The sequence below is a fragment of the Rhinichthys klamathensis genome, unplaced genomic scaffold (assembly GCF_029890125.1).
Source record: "Rhinichthys klamathensis goyatoka isolate OS25496 unplaced genomic scaffold, OSU_Roscu_1.1 h1tg000197l_1, whole genome shotgun sequence".
NCBI classification, from domain to species: domain Eukaryota; kingdom Metazoa; phylum Chordata; class Actinopteri; order Cypriniformes; family Leuciscidae; genus Rhinichthys; species Rhinichthys klamathensis.
This window is the reverse complement of record NW_026606723.1, coordinates 2790734-2811523: the sequence shown is the minus strand read 5'-3', so window position 1 is coordinate 2811523 and position 20790 is coordinate 2790734. Positions and strand designations below refer to the sequence as shown.

Here is a 20790-nt window from a genome sequence, read left to right as displayed (position 1 = left end):
AACAATTACAATAATAACTAGTTAAAAAAGACTAACAGTGGTAGATACTGACCTCACCATCATCACTTCGGTTCACTTTACACAGTGCTGGTACAGCTCAATGACATTTTCAGATGCTAGACCCATTGTATTTTTTTCCCTGCTTCAAAAAATGTTTTGTATTTTGAGATAATAAAAGAGACAAGAAAATGACAGCATACTCGTGTGAGCATTGCTTATGTATAGGAGACTGGGGCTATTGTAACATTTTAAATTTTCTTCATACTACCTACTGTACCTGTTATCTTTTGGTGTAAAAAACATGTGCCAAAAATAATAGTAATATTAAACTATTTTACATCAGGACAGACAAGATTGTTCTATTGAATGTGTTTTCAAAAAGGAAATTGATTAGAGGGGATTACACAAATACAATAAAACAATCCTCTTCATTTGATCAGTATTATGACATTATCAGTCAGTACCCCTTAAACAGGTTCTCAATCAGACCATAACTCAGTCATTTATAAAGTAGGCCTATTAAACGTAATAAAAACAGAAATACTGTAAAATTATGCATTTTTTCGAGAAACCTTGCTGTTATGTCCTAACAGAAGGACAATGTTTATTTTAAAAATATTTGTCTTATATAAAGTTTACTGTGTTCCTACTAAAATCAGGCAAAATAAAAGTCCTGCAACTATTTTCCTCTAAAATTAATACTGGTTCAACAACGTCTTACAGCCTGTGACAATATACACAAAAGGAGAATGATTAGGTCATTTTAGCAACATATGATAATTAGAACGGCAACATTTAATACATGTCAGTCTGATGTGCAAATAAGGCTATTTCGTACGATTTTCTGACTGCCGGTAGGCCTACAGTTCAATAGAGCTGAAGATCGGTTCTAATGCTGCTGTAATCTCAATTCATTCATCCATTTATTGATTCATTGATGTAAATGCTAGATTTGTCATTTATTTATAATACATATTTGACACTTTTTTGTTTATAATATTTCTTTCAGGTTTGTTGTCTGTAGGTCCAAGAATCAGTTACTCAATAATCAGTGATTTGTGTGTTAGATTTGCCCAATTTTATACATTTAGGCCCTACCTACGCAATGGCCTATAATATTTTACTGCACGTGTATTTCTGTAGGCTATTAGAATCATGATTTATACTTGCAAATATTGCACTATGGGACCAATGTAGGCTAGGCTATGTGAAGTCTTGCATAATTAATGTGCACAGTAACAGTCAAAGACTGACAGCTCTTCTGTGTCAATATTTTAAGAGAATGAGCACCGCACGACAATTTCATGATTATAAAAAGTCATACATCGAGCCCTAACAAGAAATACTCATAAAAAGGGAAAGAATGAACGATTCAGTGCGTGTGCCCTGATAAAATCAGCTGGACTTCTGCGCCAAACGCACTTATGTGGTCACGGTGACGCGCGTGGAACACCACTGCGCGGTCACGCTTTTGAATGTTGAACTGAAGTCTCTGTGGCAAGTGGCGGTACGCGTGGCTCAACCGACAGGACAGCACACACCTCTCTTCATATATTCGCTAACATTAAAATGGACGGCAGATACGTGACAGGTCTAGTCACATATTCAGTCATATTTTTTTAAAGTTCAGTCAGGAACGCCGCTCGAACAGCTGGTTGGTTGAAGCTAGCTGCAAAGCTAGCTCGACAAACCCCTTCCCCACAAGAAGATTTTTAAGGAACCTATATAATTTCATCTCTCTGAAGTTATATTTTCTGCAGCACAATCCAGTTGCGTGTGGACTTTGCGGTCTTTTTGTTTTTCGTTTAAATCTCACGATGCGACTCTCTGACACCGGGTTTCTCGGCTGGCTTTCTGCGGTCTTCGTGGAGGATCCCTGGATAGAGCGGTACTGAGCCACATTGATACCCCAATATTCATTTTCTCGAGCATTTACACAATTATACAACCGGTAAGTACCTAAACATAGCGGATTACCGTTATATTTATTCATAACTTGGTAGTGAAACGCTTGCGCGAGCTGGGAAAGTGGAGCGGCTTGAGTGTGTGTGTGTGTGTGTGCGCGCGCGCGCGTGTGTGTGCATTCGCGTGCTTTCCTATAATAAACTCTGCTATTTAACTGTGCATTTTATAGCTTATGTTTGCAGGATTGTATTTTATGCAATTTACACGATTAAGTATCAATGTAACTGGTGTTTCTTTGAAGTTTGAATCGATCAGAATGTTATATTGATTTACACAGTACATTCCCTGGGAGGTGTACTGTTTATCCTGTAGCCTTCTTATAAGGGTGCATAAACTTCGTAAGCTGTTGCTAGTTAATATCGTTAAATAGCCCATTAAGATGAGATCTACGAAGAAACGGAGTTGAAAAGAATCAACAGAGTCAAATGAATTGCCATTTATAAAGACGGTAGCCTACGTTTCGTGTTTCATAATGAGATCTGGCCATAGACGTTGGTTTATTTGTATTTTTTTATTTTTTGCCCTAAGGGTGCAGATTGACACGAATGACAACATAAAAGTTGAGGTTTTATGTCTACTCTTTGGTCTAGACCAGAGGGTTTCAATCATTTAGATGCCAAGGACCCCCAAATATAATCCCATCCTAAAATGTAAAAGCCATCTTTTAGATTCTTGAAATAAAAGAGACACAATTTATACTGTGAAAAATGAATGTTACAAATATGTCTAAAATATTATTTGGAAAACATTTAGTTACGTTTTGTTTCTACTCATTATATCACTGTGCTGTGTTCTCGAAACATTTCCACAGACCCCTACACTTCCTTGTGGCCCTTTAGTTTGAAAATCCTTGGTCTACTCTAGACAAATGAGAATTCATGTAGCAGCTTTGCATTTAGGTCTGGCTTTCCCTTTTGCTCTGAAAGGGGTTTGCAGTCATGAATCAATATTTTAAACTGAATTCAGTTGTCTGGTTGTTCTACACCTGCTAAAAAAATGTCTGCTCTTGGCCACATTGCTTTAGAAAAATAACGATGTGCATCCTAAATTATATTAAAGTCTCTGAATGATTTCCAGACTTGACATTAAGCCTGAGAATCAGCTGGAGGCGTCTGTGTGCATAATAAAGCAGCGCTGTGCTCAAAATATTGATTTTGGTGATAGAATTACAGCTATATGTATAGCTTAGGCTTTAGCCTGTATTGTGATAGGCCTACAGCTTTCATTCATTTTGTTTTTGAGCAGTCTTACTGAGGCTAACCACATCCAATCTTACACTCTTATTGCCAGCATGGAAAGAGCAACCTTGAGCAGCCTGGTTATAAACCTTTTCTACCTTCGTGTTCTGTCTGGTGGCGTGCTTTACATTCTTGCCCCTGTTGAATCGCACGTGTATTGTCATCAAAATGTGAATCGCTGCTGAAGCGATGAGCTGCTATTGATTGGCACAGTGGTAGAATGCCTCTCATATTTCCTCTCATCTTTCTAATTTCCTGCATCGGTTAGCATACAAATTCCATGCTACTCTAACAGTGATTATTTGGAGAACAATGGTGCATAACTCTTTGAAATGATTGTATTTGCATTACAACTCTGATAACAAGCAAATAACATAAAATGCTTAATTCCATAATGATGATATAATTGTATGTAAGGAGCAAGATAAGCATCAAAACTGAGAACAGCCTATGTACTTGTAAAATATGTTGCACATTGCCTTGGACTGAATTGTTATTGTGTATTGTCTGATTTCATTAGTTCATCTGTTCTTCAACTCAGACAGGCAGTGCGGGATAAGATGTTGATATATGACCTACATAACCAGGGAAGACACTCCCTACATGATACAAATTGAATGCACATTTGTAAGGTGATTACAAAATGATACACACAAATGGAAGTTTGGATTTTAGAACATGTCTTTTTTCTAATATTGGCAGATGTTATTTAAACTTTTGTTTGAAGAAGATGATCCCATTTTATTAACATTCATCCATTCATACTTGCTTTCCAGCATATTTTAAATGCTGTAGGGCCTGTCATGAGCATGTTTTCTGTGCATGTGATAGTTCGTGAACACCGAATCCCGTTCTCTTTCACGTCTAGTTTTGCTTTAACGGACACATACACACAAAATTGTCAAAATGCCCTTCTCAGCGAGTATCCTCATAAACGCAATGGCTTAGGGCCCTTACATAGTCAATGCATCGGTACGCATACGCGTGCGCAAGGCTACACATCGCTACGCTTCGGCCGCCATTATGCGTCGATGCGTAGCCAAATGTGTCATCCTAGTTTTTGATACGCGACGCGCCGATACACGCAATACTATGCGTTGTCGGTGGGGGCGACATTGCAAGTAATGTACATAAAAAGGTATATTATTATGTTTACAGAAGAAGAAGATTTGAATACAATGGCGGGCGAAGAGGAAAAGTTATGCGAGCTTGTTCGTATACATCCTTTGTTGCCGCCGATGTAAAATCAGCAATATGCACTCCTCTTCAGTTGCCATTTTGATCTGAATATTACGTGACCCGACTCTAGACTCTACTACCCCCTGCTGCGCGATCGGTGTATTGCATTTCACGCATCGCCGGTGACGCTTGTGTACTATGAAAAGGAGCGCGTAGCTCGCGTTGCTTGCTCGCGTCGCTCGCGTTGCTTGCTCGCGTTGCTCGCGTTGACTATGTAACGGCCCTTATGGCGTACGTGAACATAACAAATTGAGGAAGAAAAACGGATGCGTATTATATTGGATCCGTGCATTCAGTATTAAAGTGACAGCAGCCTAATACACCGGCCGCTGTCTGTTTTATTAACCCTTTCACACGGTAGTTTAGAATATTCTAGCTGACAATACCACAATACCACTGTATGACAGATGTATCGCTTTTATTTCATTTAATTTTTTTTATTCAAAATTTTCACAAACTTGTTAGCCATGTCATCAACTACATGATATTCTGATTTTCAAATACATGTAAGGGAATGTGTTTTGTCGTTTAAAAACCTTTATCATGATCATGTTAGTTGATCTAACCCGCCATGTTAGTTCGAAGCGTGCCACACAAGCCCTCAAAAGTGAAGCCAAAACGTCTCGATCGCCCCCCAGTGACCGGTCCTAGTATAGGTCATAAACCCCGCCTCCCCGTGTTATTCAACGGGACGCGAGACCAACTAAACAATTAAATTACACTTCACATATCTTTTTTTTCTAAAGATATTTTCTGTCATTTACTGTAGTTTCTATCACGTTGATGTAATTTCAAGTGTTTCAAGCTATTCAAGTCATTTGGTGAATTTCTTTTTCATATTGCAATACAATGCAGAAAAAAGAAATATTTCAATGTCAGTTTTTTCCAATGTTGTGCAGCACTACTCTCCGTATACTTTGCCACATCAGAATGATATGAAGTGTGTTGTAATATCAGTGTTTGATTCACTCCAGCAGCCATCTGTTTTCCTTGTGTGGTGGAGTGGTTTGCGTTTTTTCATGTGTACTTGGTGAATGCCTTTAGGTCATTATCACGCTGCTCTGTGAAATGAGGAAAGAATTTAAATCTCTGCATTGAAATATGAAAGTGCATTGGTGTCTCTTTCTTATTCTCTGTTTTTCTCTCTCTTCACATACATTAGTGGCAGATAATGTCAGTATGGGTTAATGGCATTGAATCTCTGGTTGAGAAGTGAGAACAGAGTTTGCATTGTATGTCTATGCAAACTAATGCAAAACAGAATGACATAAGGCAGTGCTGTTCAGAAAGCCATTGTTGGGAGGTAGATATTACACAAACCTTCCACTCGGTGCCTTGACTAATATGATCTCTGAAATGAATGTTAGTTTCTATTTGAAATGCATTCATTGATATTTTCAGTTGAATGAGCATGTTGTCTTAGAGAGCAAGGCTAATGCAAAGTTAGCCTACTTAAATTCCATTCAGGTTAGTCTGACATAGTCATGGAAATTTGGATAAGGAATTTGAATTGTGTAGTTTAGACTTATGTTCAAGTAGTGTTCCAGACAAGAAGAACAGATGACTTCTTCCACCTTTTTGTACTTAAAAAATATTGTTCGCTGTGTAACAACTAACCAATTAGTTCTGCTTGAATTGTAAAGGTCTCTCTGCTCGGTCACGGTCAGATGTTACATTTTCCGACAGGGACTTGCAGAAGCATAGTCTATCTGAAGATGGAGTAATCTTGGCTGGGGACATGATGCTGTAATTGGGCTGCTTATTTGGAGAGGGTTTTAGAGAACCTCAGAGCTGAAAGATGTTTGAATTAGGCTGACGCATTGCAGCTTAACTAAACAGACAAATCAGTCCAACATTGTTCAGAAAACATGAGGTAAAGACGTTAAGCAAAGTGCTGTGCAAATAGCTACAGGAAAGCATGTACTGTACTCAACAACCTTATCATTATCTCCCAGCTTCCTCCCTAACAATATGTTGTGTCAGCAAGTTAAACTAGTGTTGCTGTTTACCTGTTTGTGTTTAGCTTTTAAAACACTTTGTCCATGTCATGATGGAGAGAGAAACGTTCTAAGCACTTTGCAGTGTGGTTTCATTAACTGTTGTGAATACTCAGCTCAAAACGTTTGTGTAAGAGCAAGCACCGGCTGACTGATGTGACGACTGTGCTACTCATCATGTTTTACCACATCACAAACCTGCAGAAGTGAATCTTGTTTCTCAGGACTAATGGGCTTTGTTCTGTCTTTAATATGATATAATATACATTATTATTATTATTAGGTCTATTAATTTAGGAAAATACACTATCATTCAAAAGTTTAAGTCAGTAAATACTAGACAAGTGCCCTTTTTGCAAGACGCTTTTAAATGTAAAAAAAATATATATTATATTTTAGTTTTTGTTTAAATTGGGCCTATCAGCAATATCTCACAAGCTATTTTCTGCAATTTTCTCTGTTATCAGCACGATTGCAAAAAGTATTAATTTTATACAACAGTTTAATGCAATAAGTTGATTATATGAATTGACCATTTTTAGACACAACATTGTAAATTTCGACTTTTTGCTTTATTTCGTCAATGAAAATAGTTCCAAACAAAGCAGAAAAGTTGTCTCCTAGCAACACTAGGCGCAGAAGCGCAACAAAACAATTAGTGATGCACCGATGTGAAAATTGTGGCCAATACCGATATTAATATTGCTGTTATGGCCGATACCGATATTTACCGATGTCGATATTGATATATATTGCGATATAGGAACAATTTCACCAGATGACTTGAATAGCTCTATTTGGAAAGAATGAATCATTCTAGAATGACTGGGGTGGTTTTGTCATGGAGTAAATCCGCATAGAAACTAATATTAATAGAATGTTAACTAATGTAGTTAACTAGACTTTAATAAATGGAACCTTATTGTAAAGTGTTTCCGATTTAGGTCTCTTGAGTTCAGTGTTGGACAGATCAGTTTTTTTAACCATTCATTAAAGTGAATCGGTTCAAAGGAGTCATTAGTTCGCGAATCGGTCGTGTCATTAACGGACCACGGCACACGTTGTGTGATTATCCTGGCAGTTTAGGACATTGCACAAGATTTGTCTCAACACGGAAAACATTTCATCACTAGATAGATTTATTTATTTATTTAATGAAAGTGTGGTTTGTCATCTGAATGTGTGGAAAGCTTTTCAGAGTTGTGAATTGTGCTAAAAATTCGTTGCCTTTATTTTAGCACAATTCACAACCAGTGGTAGTTCAGAAAAAAAAAAACTTCGGTCTTCCAAACCTTTTACCATCGTGTATTCTGACTATTCTCAAAGATATCCAGTCAACTCAATTAATTAATATGCGCGAGGGAGGGAGAGAGAGCAAGACAGTTTGAAGACTGTGAGAGTGCGCGCGCGAACGGGTCTTTCACTCTCTCTGCTCGTTCTCTCAGTTAAACAAGCGCATCAGTCAGTCATCTACATCACTCACCGGTCAAATAAGGCTTTGGCGGGACAAAAATATGCCTAAGGCTGACAGAAAACAGCGCGCAAGTTCCAGTCTTATGCTTGATGTTTAAACTGACAGGACTTGCGCTAGTAATGTATGCGCTCGTGCAAATACAAACATCCCCGCCCCCACACTCACATCTACTCGCACGTCAAATACACAGGAATGATTATCGGCCTGTTCACATCGGGCCTATTTTGACATCGGAACGATACCGATGTGTAAAAAATTGACCATATCGGCCGATATAATATCGGCGCCCGATATATCGTGCACCACTAAAAACAATGCTTCACGAAAAATAAAGCGCAGATGATGAACGAATGACAAAGCACAAAAAAATGAACGTACAGTACACAAAAGTAATTACAAACAATAATTCGTTAGTTGCCAACAGCACAGCAGCTCCTGACAAATGACACTCAAACCCAGTGTTACTCAAACCAAAGCAAACCTCCGCTCCGTGTCTGTTTTCGGGCCTTCCCGCTCGGGTCTCTCCAGCGCTCAAAGCTTTTCTAATATTAATGGGTGTCCTAAAGCTCTTCCCCGTCATAAACCTTCATTTTCCAGTGATTTCTTCGGAGCTTTTCTCTTTTGTGTTGTCTCATCTCTATTTCTGCAGTCTCTTGCTCGTTCTTTCTCCTCCACCGTCATATGCCCCATAATGCTGATTGGCCACACGTTTGTTGTTGTTCGTGTGTCGGTCCGACTAACTTCCAAACAGCGTTTTTCAAATAACGCTTACCCCACCTTTAAACGAACGATTCTATGATTCACTCATTACGGCTTGCCGCCACCTACTGGCGATTTTAGTTTCATGTATCATTTAATTTTTCCCAACATTTCATATTACTACTCACAATTTTATATTTAGACAATTAATTTCATAACATTTAGGCAATTGTAATTGTTGTGTAAATGAATTTTGATAAATGGTAACATGTATTTTGTTGACACTGATTTTATTTAATTGCTATAGCCTGACAGTCCTATAGTGAATATTGTTAAATGGTGTAATTAATTAAAAGATGATCAATACTATGGGACTTTTATTTTAAACCCCATTCATCAAAGAATCCTTCGTTATATTAGCATATTGAAGACACTGAAGATGAGTAATGGCTGCTGAAAATACTTTGCCATTAGAAATTGTTTTAAAATAAATGTTAAAATATAGCCTAGTAAAATAGAAATCCTTTTTGTAATCCTTTTACAACATTACAGTTTTTACTGTATTTTTGATCAAGGAAATGCAGCCTTGTTGAGCATAAGATACTACTTTCAAAGAAAAATGAACAGTAGTGTGTGTTTTCTGAGATTCTTGGATTTCACAATATCCCCATAAATATTCTGCAATAACCTGGAAAAACAAAGCAGAGTTCTGTATTTCCTAAAAGTTACAAAATGGTCCTACTGCTTACATAACCTTGTACATTTGGCAAACGAAACCATACTCATCCTTTCGGCGACTGAAAAGTTTGCATTTCAATCAAAGGATTCATTGTCTGTTGACAATCAGCACTGCCACACACAAAGCCAAGGCTGAACTCTAACCCCCAGCTCTGAGGGCTAAGGATGCATTGTGCGGGAATGAGGGCTTTGTCATTTCAGGTCACATGTCCATTAATTACTAGAATCTCATACATTGGTTCCTCCCCTGATCTCCACACTCAAGCTGAGTGAGCGTGTGTGCGCTGAGAATAAAAAGCGTCTCCACTGTAGAGATGCTTTGGAATTTCTTATTGGATTCTTTGCGTATAAACAATTCCCACATTGAGAGAGGTTGTTGGAGAACAGCCAGGGAATTCCTACAATGGGGATAACGAGGAAGCCTTGACAAAAGGAGTTCTCATTCGGTATTCAATTGGCAACATGGTGTGCTGAGGAGCTCTCTTGCACAAAACTCTGATACCTTGGGAATGTTTGCACCATTTACCGTTTTCTTTGAGCGTATACACTGTAAAAAAGGAATTAGGCTTAAAAAAAAAATTTGTTTGGTTCCGGTTTCCGACCGACCCTGTCAATTTATGTGCGACCCAAATTTATTTTATGAGCTTGGGGAAGAAATAATAAAAATTAAATAAATACACAAATAAAAAACTTTGAGGCGAACTATAATTTACGTTTTTGTACAGCACGCGATGCAAGATGCCATCTGTTGTCCTCCAGCAAAACAAACGAGGCAGCTACATGGTCGTTCACACATCGTTCGTCAAACTGAACTATAATACATATAGGCTACAAGTTTTTTTTGTTTTTTTTTGTCATTAAGGACACTTTTATTCATATACGCACACATACAAATGCATGCATTCATAGGCACGCACACACCACATGATGAGTTACAGAGTAACCTCCATCCGCCTCCCAAGTTTCATTAAAAATCATCCCAAATCCCAATACCCTCTTCTGCTGTCTACCACTTCTTTCGCCATGTATTTGTTCGTTTCTTTTATTACTTTATGCAATCCAAAACACTCTAACCTGCCGCGCTTCGTATCTCCAGAGCCCGTCTAACTTGTCCGCTTGTCCGCGACAAATGGATTTTTGAAGGACAAGTAAAAGAGAATTTTACTTGCCCGAACGGACAAGTAGCCTGATTAGAACATCAATAACAAACAAACAAATAACTAGGGAATCACTAAACCGAGAGAATGATTTTATTACATTTATTGTAAGTTGCGATCGATTGTGGATAATAAATGCATTAGCCTGCTGACGGTGAGGTGCGCTGTTGACGCTCGCGCAGCCTCTCGAGGAGAAATCTACACACATGAGCGCAGCACACATACACACACTCAGTTAACAACATACTGCCTATAAACAAATCTAAATGTGGAGTTTCTATATTTTAACATATGTGTTAAGCAGCCTCAATTATTTTTCCTGAATACCATATCACAATTGAAAATGTGACATTGATTTCCTACAACAGTTCAATAAACAGTTACAATTAAGTCACTTACATTTTAGATGAAATATTGGCTGTTTTTGTTCTGTTTCTGCAGCGAAAATAGTTCCAAACAAAAATCACAGCAGAACCACGGCGCATCTCACAGGAACACTCAACCTGTTTTCATTACTGAATGATTCAGCATTTTGACCGAATCGGTTGAGTCAAAGATTCAATGACCCATTCATAAACATCCGTCTCATTCTTGAATGAATCAACCGTTTAAACGAATCGTTTGAATTAATGAATCAATGACTCACTCATTAATACGGCCGCCTGCCGCCACCTATTGGCAGTTTAGTGTTATGTTTATAAGTAGCCTAGTATACTTCTTTCCGATGTTTCTTATTTGTACATTTAAATCAATTTCATAACATTATTTTATGCAATTGTAATTTTTCAGTGTAAATTATTTAATTTGATCAGCCCTACTTAGGGTAACAGTATGCTTCATCTTTCATTTTAAATTCCTAAATTTGATCAATAAATTCAATTATTTAGAATAAGACGACACTATAGGGCATTTAATAAGATTGGGGGAGGGGATGCCCTTCAAAGGTGCAGATATTACAATATGCCAATTTAAATATCAAAGCTGATTGAACACTGATGAGAACATTGCTTCAGAATAAATAAATTTAAAAAATTTAAAAAATCCGGACAAGCAACTTTTTTACTCTGACAAGTGAATGACAGATTTACTTGTTCGGAGGGCAAGCACATGAAAAGGCTTAAGGTCGAGCCCTGAATAATTTCCTACCTATCCATTGCTGCTGCCACTAAAAAAAAAAAAAAAAAAAAAAAAAAAAAAAAAAAAAAAAAAAAATCCCTACCGACCCATGACCTCAACTGCCAACAAACCGGAACCAAACTTTTTTTTTTTTTATGCCTTAAGAACCAAAAACAAAAAGGTCCTGTTAACTGGAAAATGTGTAGTTGCTTTCTCCCCCAATGCATTTAGTTTTGTACTGGAATTGTGCTTTGTTTTGGTTTACTTGTTTTCCTAATCATATATTTTGATTAGGGCTTTCATTATTCCTTGATTAAATTCAAGTACTCTTATTTTAAAAAATTCACGATTTCAATTTGAATTTACCCGTGTCGAGTAACCGGCAAAATACCGGAAGTGATTCATCCCATGGACAAGAATCCATGAACCACATTATTAGACCGTTTTCTAAGGCTGCACATAAATCCATATAAAAACCATACAATAGCATAGTACTATTGTTAATTTACAAAGGCTGTGATTCAATTAAATAAGTATATGCCCTGCATGTTTAGTGTATATATGTGCTTTTATTATTTACACTGTAAAAAATGTAGTGACTGGTCACATCTAAATTTTAGAATTGGCCCAAGTGAAATTCTGTAAATTTAATTTTATCAATTGTTGCAATAGTTTGTTAACATTGGCTCAATGAGAAATAATACGTTGAACCAATTGAAATATATATATATATATATATATATATATATTTTAAATTGTAGTAGCACTTTTGTTTTGTTTTACCTAAACTAAAAATGTATATTGTAAATTTATATTAGTAAAGCAACTTTACTGTATTGTTTATTCCCTGTTGCCCCAAAAGAAAATATTTTTTTTATTACATATATTAAACACTCAAGCCATGCTGCCACAGTTTATTTAATAATATAATAGTTTGTTTAATACATTTTATTAAATCTACAACAGTATTGTGAAAATACCGTAAAATGGTAAATACATTGAAATGTTCTGCACAGTAGACCTTAAATCATGCATTTAAATTCAGGATTCTGATAAGATACACAAAGCTGATGAATTGCACCTTACATTAACAAAATCACAATTGTTTGAAAAACATCAATTATCTGCAAAAACATCAAAAAATACCATAAAATGTAAGTATCTGGGGAGTGTACTCACCCAGTGTTTAGAGAAATTTCACTTACATTTTAGTATTTAGGTACTTTGAGTTCATGAAACTGCAGCTTAACAGTTTAAACATTAAACATCTAAAACATTTACAAATATTTGAAAGACTGCAAAAGACCCTCCACAGATGTGTTTTTAAAGCCCCAATTGTTTTGAAAATACAAACACATTCTGGGTGTAAACAGGGAAAGGAAGGTGCATTAGCCTAACTGACCAATGGCAAGTTCTGTAGTGCTTGAAAAGGATGTTTTGGTGAGGTGATGGAAACTTTCAGAAGCGGCACTGCATGGACTTCTCATGCTGAAAACCTGCAAGATAAATAAATGACAAAGGCTGCGTTTACACTTGGCATTAACATGCGACCTGTATCTGGATGTTGTCCACATACACATTGAAAAGGCAAGTGTAAACGCACATCTGATCGGAATGTTATCCGATCAGCGTGTCCCGGTTCGGAGGTAGTCGAGGACGCATTGTGATCGGATCTCAGTGTAATGTAAACGCAATCCAGCCATCGTGTCTGCATTCACAGGTGAACGTAATTTAAATCCCCGCCCAGTCTCCCCGCGTGACTGTCAGAAAGTAATGGCCAGACGCAGTTTAGACACAAAATTAAACTTATCTGAACAATAAACGTCAATCTTTAAAACAGTTTATTTATGTGTCATTTTTCATTTTAATTGTGCAACATTATCTGAACAAGGCGATCGACACTCACAGTCAGTCATGAGATCTTAATGAAGAGCTGAACTATGCCAGAGGAATAATCAGAATAGGAATTTGTTTATGTTTTAAATGTTGAATGTTTTTATTGTTTCAGCATGTTTATCAATCTCCCATTTCTGTCAATATAGTCATTGCACGCAACCTTAAACCCAGATGATCGATGATGTGACTTGTTTAACATGATCAACCCAGTTATTTGTGTAAGATCAACTCTGGAAGTATTCCTTCTTTCAAAAAATATAATTTGATCTAATTAATGGAGATTGCATATGAAAGTAAAGTGAGTGAGTGAAAGCATTTGGGATGTTGTTTAATTTGTATCATCTTTACTATTAATCTGGTGTCGTGCCACAGACCTGATTTAAATATTATGCGGGAAACAGAAATCCGATCGGTTATCCAGATACAGAGGCTGTTTAATGTGAACAAATATAAACGCACCATGTCCTGATTGGCTAATGATCCGATCTGCTTGATCGGATCACGGTGATCCCATGTTAATGCCAAGTGTAAACGCAGCCAAAGGCTCCTTGCATCAAATAGCTGACGACAAGTGACAGAACAGAAGTTATTTTACATAACACTGCCAAATTTGATTAATTTACGTCTTTAAATCACATGCAGCACTATTTTTAACCTTAAACCTCTTAATGGGTCTCATTCATGAAACACGGGCAGAACGAATTTTTGCGTAAATCGTGTGTAAAGTGGTTCTGGCGTAAATTTTCGGATTCATTAAAATGTTCGTATTTTCCAAATGTTAGTTGGTACACAAGAAATCTACACCTGCTCCCAGCCACGCGTAAATAGTGCGCTTAACACCCGAACGTTTTCCTCATTAATAAGGCTGCATTTTAATTCACCTTAATCGGGTACATATTTGCACAGCATTTTGAAAAAAATATTATATATAGTAATTACGTACGTTTTTTCTTATTATGAGACCCAGAGTAATAGCATCTGCGATGGTGGTCCTTCTCCAGTTTGAATACTATTTTTCCGAAGTGAACTAATTCGTTTTTTGCTCTCAAGCTTCTTCTACATTTTCTTCTCACTTCTAGGAATGTTCGATTAACAGATGAAACTCCATTAGCTGCATCTGTAATATGCTGCCAAGCTTCCTTTTTTTTAGGACCCGATACGCCACTATGTACGCTTGAAAATAAAATGTGGCGTTTTGAATGAACTTCTGATAATGAAACTTCAATTTCTGCATCTGAGATTTTTTTTTTCATTCGCATTCATGTCATAATATGATGCCCATATAGTTGTCAGTCGGATTTAATGGGCGGGATTTATGGTAATTGAGAATGAACGTGCACGCGCATCCCATTTACGACTGATTGGAATTCATTAACACACACACACATTTCACTATCACATCTGACGTTTACGAAGTATTTGTGAATCAGGAGAAGAGTTTTCGGGAAGGTCTCTTTACGCGCAAATCACTCGCATATTTACTCGTATATTTACGAATGTTTCATGAATGAGACCCATTGAATTTTAAATTCATGAGGATATCTAGTGGTGGATCCTGGCAGTAACACTCTGGGCACCAAATGAATTGGAAGTCTTGCATATTCACGTAAAATAGCTTACTTCTGCATTGATAATAAGGTGGATACATTAGTGGATTACATCAAACAAATTTGGTCCTCGTTCCTCTGATGTACATGCACTGATATACTGTTGCAAGTTTATTAAAATAAAAGGTATATGAGGGACAACTGCTTAAAATCAAAACTTGCCTCTAGATCTGGTTACACGTCATCAGTTAATTATGTATTTATCCACTGACCTACAGAATATGACAATATGGTTAGCAAAGATGGACGATAAGGTTATGAAATGAAATATTTCACAAGTTCATTTGAGCAATTGAATGAGTCTACGATTTATTGCTGCCCTTTTTACAACAAAGTGACACCCATAAAATTCATCCACTGAGGCCATCCTTTAAAAACATTTTGGCAAAAAAAAATAATCCATGTAAAAAAAGTACATTTTTGGTCATGGTGATTTGTGTAGGTATGAATTTAAACAAATGTGCATATCGTGCAACCCGTGACTTCGGGCGCACCATTGCAAACCTCATTCTGATGCAGGTTATATAGACCACAAACAAATTTTAAATCTTTGTCAAAAATGTTTATTGCAGTAATTCCAGCTGCATTAATTTGACTTTTTTGGCAGAATCAAGAAAAAAAGAAGCCACTAGATTTCAATGAAAGTGGAATTAAATAAATTAAAATGACTTTAGAATTCACAAAATAACAGTTAATTGCATTAACCTGCAGTTGCTGTGTGACACGTGGTCGGTGTGGGCGTATCGTGACGAGCTGGACGCGCTACGAGAGAAGGCCGTTAAAATCGATTCTCTATTTTCGTTTTCGAAACTTGTTGGTTGGTCCGATCAATTGTGCAATCGATTTTCGAACGTACAGTGACAGCCCTATTGCTTTCTTTCTCTGCCAAAAGGCTCCAACCAGCAGCTAGTTCTTAACCACCTTAAGAGCTGTCCTTGCTAGCCTTTAGCACAACTCCATGTAATATAGCCTAGCCTACTCCTTAAGAATTTAGAATGAGTGCCTAAATATAGGCTCATACAGACATATTTCACAAGCAGCCGCAGCCATCATTACCAAGCGCAAACCATTGACAGTAAATGAAACGAAGAGAACGTACAGGCCATAGTGTGACGTGTAAACAATCATAGATGACGCCACAGGTTTTTATTTAAAAGAAAGAACATAGCCTACGTTTGTATGTAGGCCTAGGCAATTTATATTCACAATACTTACTAAAAGGGCGGGGCTTGATTTCGTCCTTCGGGAATTGATTGGATCGTTGGAGGTTGGGCGTCGTAAACAAAATGGAGGCAGATTTGAATGCCAGTTTACATTCAGTTGTGGAGGATTTCTCTCCACCGGACTCCCCACCGTTACCCTCCCATGAAGGATTTTTTATTGATGAGCCCGGCAACGAGAACGAGGACGAGCAGCTAAATTTTCAGGCAGGAATCAGCCCATATTTATACGAGCAGGTTCTCTGAGAGGCGGTGCACCGATAGCCGCACCCTCATCGGCTCTGGCCGCACCCTTTCGCCATGGCACGTGACCGAAAGAGAAGAGAGTTCGTTTCGAGGAGGGAGGGAAGGGTAATGTATTTGATTAAAGATTATAAGGGTACATGAATTTAAAAAAAATAATGAAGTGCACAGATAAATCATTATAATAAACACTACAAAATTACATATAAAAAGATTTGTCAAATTTGATTTCATGTCGACTTTAATTAATAATGTCAATGTAATATCAAATAATACTGTCAATGTAATATCAAATAATACTAAGTTTTGAAGTAACATTAGCATTAACCCAAACACCACTTTTATTTATTTTTTGATGTTTTTATTGTATTTGGCCTGAAATAACAACATTTATTCAATAAATAAAAATTGTTTTGAAAATTTCAGTTTATAATTCTGTATTAATACAATGTTATGTATGTCAAATTTAAATATACTGTGTCCTAAAGTAAAACCATTCTGAGAATCGTTCTAATTCGTTTAGCGAATGCTTATTGGGCGTGGTAATGTAATACCCATGTTTTTTTGGTTTTATGTTGAAATTGAGACCTGCACTCAAGTTAACGTACACAAGACTTAATAAATACAGAGTTCAGTACTCACCATAACTTAAATGATGGAAAATCTGTCTGGAAATGATGTTCTGTTGTCGTCCGACTCCTTCAGGATCGACTTCTCACTCTCCCGCGCATATACATTTTAATCCACTATACCAACCGTTTCTCTCAGGCGCATGCATATACGCTTTTTTTTGTTGCAAGGCTTGTTTGGCAAACACAGATTTTTCACTTCTACTTGATGGATTGGTTGAACACAATTAAATGTTCAGTGAATATATTTTTTAAATTTTACCTTCAGACTAGGGTTGTGCCGATAGTATCGTGTATCGACGATAATCTGAGAAATTGCTTATGGCTGCTGCCTTTGACGATATCAATACGATAATTGGCTTGTTTTCCCATTAATGTAGTTAATAATAATAATAATAATAATTATTATTATAAGGTTATACTGTTATTAAATTAATATTAGGAAGTACAATTAATTTGCCTTCCCTAAATTCATAACGACATCACCTAGGGCTGGGTATCGATTCAGATGTTCAAATTCGATTCGCAAGCTCTCAATTCGATTTTGATTTTCGTTTTCGATTCACGATTCGATTTTCGATTTCGATTCCTGATTCGATTCTCGATTCGACTATAATGAATATAGATGTAATACAAATCCTATATTTATAAAAAAGATCAGTGGACATTACAAGTGGTTAATTAATACAAAGAAATTAAGAGCCACAAACCTGTATATAAAACTCTTTTTATTTTAGGTACACTATACTAACTGTACACTAAATGCATACAATGAATAGACAGAATTTTGATGCAAGATGCAAAATTGATGCTGAAAATTGGACAAGTCAGAACAGTCGCACGCCTTGATCAAACAGGATCAGGTTATTTTATGTTTAAGATAGATAGATAAATAAATATCAGTTATAATTTTTTTTAGACAATTTTTTATTACATTGATCTCACCTAAATGTTTGTTTTTACAATGGGTAATTTTTTTTGTTAAGAGTTTATGCAACACATGGAAGCTTGATTTCAATCTTTGAATTAAATTGAAAAAAGTTGCACAAATAAATACAATAGAATAAAGACACGAGACATAAAAAGAAATTTTTTTGGGTACGTCAGAAATACTACTACAGAAACTGAATAAAGTAATCCAATGTTAAATAACACTGGATAGTCTTTTAGCCCTGACTGAATTAAATACATAGGCTATTAATTCTGATTCCTTACAATTAATGCTATATTACGTTGTTTTGACAACAAAATTAATGACAGACACATATGGCTGTGTTCACTTTAAGAACTAGTGCACGGATCCATTACTGTTTCCAGTGTTGTAGTCGAGACCAGCTCACTCGAGTCCAAGTCGAGACAGAGACCAAAGATAGTCGAGTCCGAGACCAGAGAGGTTGGATAACCTAAGGTTGGGTCTGAAACCATAAAGATATCTTCAAGAATATGTAAAATATTTGGTGGTAACAATAAAATTGGTACCATACTCAAACAGTAAATCAAATATTCCATGGAATCGTTTACACTGTAATGGTAAAAAGGCCACATAGTAGGTGGTGTAAAGGTAGTTTTATTACAATTATGACTTACAATTATTACAATCAGCAAGTGCTCTTACACATAACATTTCTGCACACGAATTCTGTGTGGCTCTTACGTATATGCAAACTGAATTATGGATAAGGCAGACATTTTCAACACATAGTTGAGCTAGAGTCTCCACATCACATCTAAACTGGGTCCTGCTGTTTTTGCGCGCTGCGAACGTTATAGTCTCAAGTCATGCGCAGTTGCGCACAAGAAAGTCAGCAACCATTGGACGTTTCAATCAAACATCAACTTAAAGAAATATTAACATACAGTAATAATCATGACATATTTTGAATGGGACTCGGGAATAAGTCCGAGTCCTAATATGTTCGAGTACGAGTAAATTCTGAGTCAAAATGCACACGAGTCCATGACAAGACCGAGACCATTAAAAATATGGTCTCGAGTCCGAGTCTCGAGTACACAACACTGACAGTTTCATTATACTGTCTGTCACACGCGTTTTATGCTTATTTAAGACATAACCGACTGTCTTTACGAGGTTACTCACCAAGACCAGAGTTTTGACATAATTTTGCGTATTTTTAACTGTTAAAGCGATATAATCCATGAAAAAGAACTTTTGTTACTGGCGAGCTGTTTGTGAGGCGGATTTAGGCTTTACTGTATGTGCACGCAGTGAAAAACATCTCTGAGAGTGCGAGAGCGCGCGAGCACTGGGTAGTTTAAAATTGCTTGAATGTTTAAACTGGTAAAACTTAAAAAGACGTGAAAATGATAAACGTTAGTTAAGATGCAATGCTGGCCCGCTTGCCTTTTGCAGAGTGAGAAGACGCAGCACTGCGAGCCCTGAATATGGAAAAAATCTATTCGTGGCCGTTGAGAATCGATTTTGATTCGACCTCAATTAAAAAAAACGATTAATCGAAAAATCGATTTTTTTGCCCAGCCCTAACATCACCACATCCACACTTGCGTGTCGCAATGACACACGCGCGTATGAGGATTGAGAACTCCTCAAAGAAAATGTTTTTAAAACCGACTACAAAACTACATCCCACATCAATATTGAATTGCAAGGTGACAAATCGTCAAGAGTGTTATAACAGACGCATCATTCTTATACAGTTGCATAGATGAAAAAATGAAAACGGCATCGTTGTTCGTCAGCATTTTGTTTCCATAGCACATTTACAAAACATTTAATGACACTAATAGCCTAACACTAAAAACAATACAATTACAAAATGTTAATAATAATATCACAAAAATTATATAGGTCTAATAACAGTCTTTAGTTCACAAACACGGCACAAATCAGTCATCTGTGAAAATCAAAAGCAGAAATATTATTCTAATTTTTTCACTGTCATTAATGTAGGTCCACAAGAGAAATATGAACCCAGTAAATTAAGATAGTTACTTGCTATACCGTTATATCCATCATCGTCTCTGAGAGAATGCGGCGTTAAGCAGAAACATATGCCCAAAAGCTCAGTCTGTTTCTGTTTTTACTTTCAGGGAATGAGCGCGTTTACATGCACGTTCTTAACCTGATTATGCTGAATAAACTGACAATGCATGTGGTCATGTAAACGCATTAACCCGTTTTCCTTTATCGGAGTTAATAAATCGATCGACACAGCTAGATTTTTGGCCATTGCCCTGATTTCTCCCGGAATTATAAAAAACATTAACCTGCGTTCTTTGAATTTAAATGCATCAAGACAGAGAGCACTGGTAGGAGAACATATATCGCAAACAATTTCTTGAAGCAAGAAATTATAAAAACATGTTTTCATCTCAGAAGTAGGCTAGGCGACAGTCAAACTGCAGCATCTGTAACGACATGAGGATTATATGCGTCCGTAAATTTCCCGGTGACATGTTGAAATACTCTTCAGTTTTTAATGCTTTATTTAACATCACAACAGACATAATAAATTGAATACTCTGAGATATTTTTTTACCTCACTATACTGGGAAATAAATAACCTGATTTAGCCTATTAATAAACACTCCAC

General features: G+C 36.7%; 1 protein-coding gene across 3 annotated transcripts in view; it reads left to right on the top strand.

Annotated features, from left to right (window-relative positions):
- The first annotated feature begins 1457 nt into the window (after window positions 1-1457).
- The window catches only part of arhgap32b (Rho GTPase activating protein 32b), a 137238-nt gene continuing 117905 nt past the window's right edge, over window positions 1458-20790 (top strand). For 2 of the 3 annotated variants that reach the window (XM_056263066.1, XM_056263065.1), the window contains exon 1: window positions 1458-1951. The gene's annotated coding sequence lies outside the window, so the exon portion shown is untranslated. The remainder of the gene's footprint in view (window positions 1952-20790) is intronic. The other variant, XM_056263067.1, reaches the window with a different exon arrangement.